The sequence below is a fragment of the Astatotilapia calliptera genome, chromosome 7 (genome assembly GCF_900246225.1).
Source record: "Astatotilapia calliptera chromosome 7, fAstCal1.2, whole genome shotgun sequence".
NCBI lineage: Eukaryota > Metazoa > Chordata > Actinopteri > Cichliformes > Cichlidae > Astatotilapia > Astatotilapia calliptera.
Window position 1 is genome coordinate 21,706,659 of NC_039308.1, and position 7,894 is coordinate 21,714,552.

The 7,894-nt window shown below is 40.8% G+C and overlaps 1 long non-coding RNA gene across 1 annotated transcript; it reads left to right on the forward strand.

Annotated features, from left to right (window-relative positions):
• The first annotated feature begins 538 nt into the window (after nt 1–538).
• LOC113025472 (uncharacterized) lies at nt 539–2,869 on the forward strand. The gene is made up of 3 exons (XR_003272799.1): nt 539–591; nt 2,253–2,661; nt 2,783–2,869. It is a non-coding gene; the product is annotated as an uncharacterized LOC113025472 (long non-coding RNA).
• Nucleotides 2,870–7,894: the final 5,025 nt, after the last annotated feature.

Sequence of the window (7,894 nt, forward strand, 5' to 3'; positions counted from 1 at the left end):
CAAATCACTCAGAGATGTGTTTTATTCTTGTGCATCTTTGCCATAATATTTCTCATTCTTTTACTCATCCAGAGGATTCTTTTACTATTTTCTGAGATGAGCAAAACTAATTGATCTTTTTTTTTTTTTTTTTTTTTACTTTGATAACAGTTTGGGACACCCTTGACATTCTTTAATTAGAGGCTAAGTACTTCTCCAGCAATTTCCAGCAGGAATATTCACATGTGCCGAGCATTTGTTTGTTTCATTGGCTCAGCCTAAACCGTCTCTGCCATGAATTAGTGAAAGCCCAATCATCTGATTACACACTTGTAACATCTGTTCACCTTGCGCTGCTGAGGGCATTTCAGCACATGGTATGGACTCCAACTATCACCCAACTTAAAAAGGGTTTCTTTCATTTACCAGGTTTCCTGTAAACTGTAGCTGAGTGTGTCTGTTACATCAAATATAGAAAGCAATGAGCTTCTCAGAGGCTGTTAACTGCTGACTTCTGAGGCCAAGGACCATTTTCTCTGCAGAAGAGCCGATTGTGTACATGGTGGGAGTATACATAAGGCCAGAGGTTGGAAGTTAACTGCACTTTTTCAGGTATCAGTATTTTACTACAGTATTTATTTCCCTGAAAACCTTTTACTCCATACATTTAAAAACAAATATCTGTACTTTCTACTTATCACATTTTAAAAGCAGACTTGTTACTTTTGGTTAAATGGTATCATCTATAGCGTTTATACTTGGGATTTGAAGTGGGCTGGAAGGACTGCAGGGTCCGTATGTTGGGTTTGCGTTACTTCAGAATAGCTAGTGGTATCGGATAGGAGGACACATGAAGGGAGTGGCTTTTTTAAAAAGTGGCAGGTAATTTCAGTTCACAGTAAAGCACCGTGTTGGACTGTTGCACAGTGACTGTGATGCTCATGGTCAGTGTCAGGTTAGTGTAGCAGAGATGAGTTTGCACTTAAGATGATGATGGTTAGATTAATTCACTGAATTCTAACTTGTCTTGTAGGGGTCGGACACCATAATAGCTTGTGAAATTGTGTATATCTTGTTCAGTTGTGTAAATCCACAATAAGCAGCAGGTCAGCTGATCACAGCCTGTACTTTGAAGCTCACATTAGAAATTATTGGGAGCTGTGATTCTTCTCCCCGTGCTGAGCCACCACACAGACCTTAGGGTTCCCCCACATGCTGAATCCCACTTTAACCCTTGACTGTTCTCAGTTTTTTGCTTAGGTGAGGAGGCAAAGTCACTCTCTACAATGTAGGCAACAGAAAATAGTTTATTTTTTAAAGTTCCCTTCACTGCATGTGTCCTTCATAGAGTTTAAATTTGAGTGATATTGGCATTCTCATGTACTAATATTATTTTATTATTATATTAATATAGCAAAAGGGTAACTTTCTACAAAAATGGTAGGTAGAATTTTCCTTTAAGGAGCTACTTTTTAATTATGCACTTTTTCCCTTTTGCTTGCATAATAAAGTTTCTTCAGTGCTGTACCTTTCTGTACTCTTGCTACCTTTGCGCAAGACTCAGTGTTCATTTTTTGTGAGTTCATATGAGTAAACTTAAAGAGTTATTGACATTTCCCAAACTGGCTGATCAGCTGTTGCTTCTCGGTACTTTGTTGTTGGATGTGACAACAAATTAACCCCAACATAAAAATAAATAAATTTAAAGAAAAACTATTGATGGTTTTGGTGGAAGATCAGTAGATCAGCAGTTACTGAAACTCTCAGGCTAGCGCATTTGGCACCACCAACCATGCCACTTTCAGTCAGCGTTCTTCCCCATTCTGATGTTTCAGATTTCAGCAGGTCATCTTGACCATGTCTACGTGGCTAATGCACTAAATCGCTGCCATGTGATTAGCTTATTGTGATATCGAATATTTGAGCTGGTCTAAAGTGGACATTATGTTTATATAAAGTATACACATGCTTTGTTTAATACATAATTCCTGCTTAATGTTTAACATTTTCAATGCATTCAGCATTCACTGTAGAAATGAAAAAAAAAACTTTCACTGCATGGATTTGTCAAAACTTGTAAGTGACAGAAACTGGCCCAACAGCAAACACGCAGTGATGAATTTCTGTAGCGCTTCTCCCGCAATGTTGTGAGACTTAGATATGAGGAGTAATATAATCCTGGGTCAGGAGGCTATAGAAAAAAAAGTATTGTTAAGTAAATTTAAATCATAAGCTGCTGTGTGTCTGATTATACTGACCTCTTCATCTTGCAGGTCTTGCAGGTCCTTTCTAGAACAGCCCAGGCCCCTGTGGATCTCCTTTATATTCGGGTTAGGTTCTGACACCGTACCTGGCTTGTGTTCACCATTTGTGCTCAGCCCAGAACAATAATAATCAAGCAGCAGCGAGGATTATGTCTCGGTAAAAGACGAGCAATGGAATCCCTCATAACCATTTCCCACTAACAAAAACAACAATTACAGAACTGTGATGTAAAGCGAACTTGATTTGTGAGTGTTTTACAAGGCCAAATGGGGGGGGGGAAAAAAATTGAGTGAAGGAGAAAGAAGGAGATCTGTTGTGAGTTAATGTTGTTGGACAGCAATGAGTTTTTCCCAGGTGCTGAGGGATTACGGAGGCGCTGATGGGAAAGTGTCTTTGTTTGCCCTGCTGTTTATCTCGGTGTGTTATTTTATCATTTATTACCATAACATTTAGAGGATGTGCGTGTGGAAACACATATAATTCACATGCATATCTTGCCTTAGTTTAACACGCTTGTTCCTCCTTTTTGTTTTAACAGACTCGCCAGCAGCAGGGATCGTAAGATCTCATTTCCACTGAGCAATGGTGAAATTTATATATATAGAAAAACTGAATTACCAACAAAATATGTGCTGCACAGTTTTGCTGTGGAAACAAAATAGGCACACTAACTTGGAAGAAAGAAAGTGTCTCTTCACAGGCGACTATTCACTGGCAGCAATAAAAAAAGAAGTGTTTTTTCCCCCCATCATTCTTTTCATCAGCTAGCCTTACTTATTGTTTGGTTCAACTATCACTTGCTCTCCAACAACAGTTTGTTAATGAACTGTTAAGACACAGAGAGAAGGAGAAGAACAGAGAAGGTGGAAAATAGTGTCCCCAGCTGGTTTTGGCTGTCTAATAAACATGTAAACACTCTGCGTTCTCTACCTCATTAGGTGATTGCAGAGGCCGCTTGCTCTCCATAAATCAGGGCCCAGGTTATCAAGGCCTCTGATCTTAACTGTAGTGGGCGCCCAGCTGTCTGCAGCCGCACTGACTAGGAACAGCAGGCTTGAAGGAATCCAATTCCCCACGTCTCCCACCTTTCTCATTTTGCAAATAAAAGCAGAGATATGCTCGTAAGTGCACAAATACACATGCTAACTGGTCATCAAACCTACGGTACGTTTATAGTTCTAATGAAATGCCTTCAGAAAACTGTCTTTTGCAAATGTCAGGTGAGCTTATTTTGGTGGATAAGTGTTTGTGTTGTTCTAGTAAATCCTAGAGGTGTTGCTGAGGCACCAACAATTTTCCTCATTGTAATCACACACACACACACACACACACAAAGGTACAATCTCCACAGAGCACGCTTTGCTGAAAGATGAAAAAGTTAAAAGAATGAAAAACGGCTGTGTGAGTTTGACTTTAACCACCTCTCATACCACCATAAATGTTACTACATGCCAGGTTCAAGCACAGTGTCACTCTCTTATTCCCTAATGCGAAACACACTGTGCCATATTCCTCGCCAGTCTACGAAATAGTGCAGCGCTAGCCTACTTTCACGTAATCTTCAAAAGTTTCCTTTGTACTAGTCTTGTGGTTGACTAATTACTGCCTCTTGTATGCTAAAGAGGTGTTAATTTAAACAACATTGACAACAAAAAGGGTAAATAATGAAATCACAGATAGTCTAACGCTTTCAAGGTAGTCACCAGTGAAGCTAAACTAATTAGGTTTAAATTATAGATAATGGTCTGAAAATAATTCCAAGATGGTTTGCACATTGCCTGCAGTTAAGAGCTGTAAAGAATTTATTAGCACAGCGCAACGTGTCACACTGTCACAGCTCTACAGAGACTCAGCTCCAGGATTTGGTGTCAAAATCTTCACATTCACATACAGTATAGAGATGAATGGAAACAACATTAAGGTGGATAAAATCATGTGCATAAGATAAAAGTCTAACCTGAATCATTAGGCGTGTGTCTAATGAAATTCAGAGATAAAAAAAAAGATACTTGATATTGTCATATAAAAGAAATGCAACACGGAGTTCTATGGTTATTTACGCTTCCTGGTGTGTGTTGCGCTTTCTAGAGTTTATTTAAAGTCTTCGGGGAGGTAATGAACAGTCTAGGACACTGGATTCAGGAGAGAAGTGTTGAAGACTGAAATCGCTTTAAGAGCTGTACATCCTTTTAGACCTACTTTGGGTTGAAAGCTGCCCTCTGTGGACTTCAAATTCGGGGCTCAGGTTTCCAAGGGTAGGATGTGATATGAACCTTTCCCAACTTTGAGCCCATGAGACCCTCTTTAATTAGCAGAAACAGGTGGATAGGAATGTTAAGAGCTCACAGTGATGGAAACCTTTCAGTGGATTCAAGGATGCAGGTGACCTTACTTTCATGAAGCCCGGATGTTCGGATACAAGCAAAGTTGATTCTGTTTAATTTGATAAAGAACCAAAATATGACCCTGAAACCCAATAATCTTTTCCTAAGTACTTAAACAGCAAAGATAACCCGGTAGAGATCTAGAAATGGAATTAACTGATGTGCTTTTGCTTTGTGCTTTTCTTTTCCTCTTTGATCTGGGAGGAGTTTCCTTATAATTATGTTGCATGACTTTAGAGCAATACAGTTAGTATAAACTTGGCTGAAAGCAGTAAGCTGCCACTAGAGAAAAAATATTATCGGAAAATATCAGACAATACATTCCATGTTTTAGAGTAGAATTAATATTTATGGGAATACCCCAACTATTTTAACCCCTATTCAGAAGAGTGAAGACTATAAGACTGCGATAAAAGCCTGTGTCATAGCACTCCACAGTTTTGGCAGGTACTGTATCTTGTTTCCCCCTGAGCACAATAAGTATGCATGTCACTTCCAGCAGTACCAGTTGCACATATTCAGTTGCATGTATTCACAAAAGAAGAAGCCACAATAAATCACAATAAACACTGTGACAAGTTTGAGCATTCAGTCATCTCACACCTGTGGACGCATCCAGGTTTCTGTTTACACAGTGCAAGTACAACAAAGGTATCAGAGTGCAGCATGGAAAAATTTACAATTTCTCTTCACTTGGCTTAGAATTCAGAGCCTAAAAAGAGTAGTTCACTTTCCACATCTTTCCCTGTTTTTTAATTACACAATTCACACCACTGCTTTGTTTTAATTAAATACATTAAAGAACATGTGGATATTCGAATAAAGCATTCAGCTAAAGCACAAACACAAAATATGAACGAGCTTATCCTGTAAAGTTAAAGTTTTTTTTTGCTCAGCTGGAATTTTTGGATCTAACCATTCCACTAACATTGTTTCATAATGGGCTTGATGGAGGAGCACAGATGTTTGCCTGGCAGAGAATGAAGAGTTTGATTGTAATCTGGGCTTCTCTCATTACTCACTTAATGTAGTAAAGTGTTGTAGCAAAGAGGTGAAAAATTGTGAAGAGAAGAGAAGAGAATTGAAGAGAAGAGAAGATGTTCAGTAAGCCAGATGAGCCACTCTTGGTGTGATTACTTGAGCTGGTGGAGGTGAAGTTAACAGCTATTGACAGGCCAGGCAGGCCTCGGCTACTCTTCACCTCTAATCAGCCTTAGCCTTTAATCAAGTCTGAGGCTGGGACACAATCTTCAAACTGCTGATGAACGGATGGACTATTGGATTACCTCATGATCTGAATATGGACCGCACTAAAACCAATTTACCCCGCAACACTAACAGAATGCAAAAACAGCCCAGTCTGAAAATGTTAACATATTGAGTACAGTTGTGCATGATTTTAACCATTCAACAGAACAGCACTTACATGCATTATTCCTCCATTTGTTCCAGCAGCTGTTGTTTTTCAAAAAATTAATAGTGTCTATTGGTGTGGCTGGCAAAGCCAGAAAGAGGAAGTGGGGAATATCCTGGCCACATCTTTAACCTATTTAGGCAAGATGATGTCATGATTAGAAGAGGAAATTGGGATACCTCCAGAACCTAAACACCCCAAGGCCGTCGGGCCAGCCATCCAGACGGCTAGAGGGAGGGAGACAGAGCCAGCTAGAGAGGGAGAAAGTGTAAGAGAGACAGCGAGAAAAAAAAGAGATGAGAGAGAGAGAGGCGGGCTTGGATTGACCCACAGTGTCAAGATCAAAGCGTAGCACCACTTGCCTGACAAGGAGGGACCCACTCCAGGGATAAATGCGTGCATACGTGATTTTGTTTGTGTATGCGTGCACTATGTCTGCCGTGGGTCTCATCCGGGCTGCCACTTCACCGAGGACTTATGCCAAACATGCCATGCAATTAAATATATCTAGTATTATCTTTGGTCTCTTTTCCTTGTTGACTGACTCATCGTCCCCCACAGGTGCACGTACACACACACACACACACACACACACACACACACACACACACACACACACAAGGAGACACCTCACGGGAAAACTCAGGCTCTTAAACAAATCAGGCTGCAATGGTCTTCGTGGCTTTCTTTCCTGTCTGTGGCAAAGACACTGAGAGGTGATGAGGTGAAGGAGACAGGGAGCAGACCAGAGGGGAAGGGGGAGCAACAGAAAAAGACTCCCATGCATGGCCTCCAACCACTCATACATGTACAATATGATCACATGTGTGAAATCCCTTAATGAGCTGACCACAAGGCTCTCACTCCGGGGCACAAGAGGAACAACTGATGGGCTGTAAGGATCGGGGCTGTTTTGTAATTTTCTTTCTCTTCGTAACACTGAATCTCCCTTATGCAGTGATCACTGGGGCGATGTTCCTTTTTATTCCCTGAGAACTCATCTGAGTTGATCTGGAGGAGGTCCAAAACGGGCACAAGGGATTCTGCACGGACACAGAAACCAGTCACTACACTACTGTTAGGCATTCCCTCTTTATCATGTCCCTGGATTGGTTTACTTTAAACTAGCCTGTCCAATTTCTTTGATATCCTGACTGCCTGCAGCAGGAAAATCCCAACCTTGATTTCCCAGATATGCTTCTTTTTTTCTTAGGATCAGTGGGTGTTTATCACTCTGAAGGTCATGTCCCTAAAATGAACTCTAATTGGGGGGGGGGGGGGAGAAAGAGGGCTATTGAGAAGCAGATTTTAACATGTAAAAAACATCCTGTACTTACAGACATCTAGACTGTACTGGGTTGTTCTGTTCATACCCAACCAATAAGATCACGCTACAGCAGGTAACTGCTGGAGTGTTAATCACTGATGTGCCCCAAAATAATTTTATGCTGTGCTTCAAGTTTGCCACCATTTCCCCCCCAAACAACCACCTACAAATCACTTCCCCGTCGATGTATAACTCTGGGTCTTTTTCAGTTTGGGTGTGTTGAAACAAGTTCAGTCTAGCCCCAAGGCCAAGACAGTGAGGGAATCACTTAAAGAGCTTTAAAGGCTCATATTTCCTCTCCTCACCACATAGAATTTGACTTGCCTCATGACCTTAACACCATGAAATATGTTCTAGCTCCCAACTAAAACAAACACCACATAATTCTTCATCAACATCTTCCCCAACAAGGCGAACAAGGCGGCGAAAAGCAGGGGGAAATGAAAGGAGAAAAAACGTCCCGCAAAAGGTGAGCAACCCCAGTTTGCAATCAAAGGCCCATTTGGGAAATCATTGCAGGTGTTA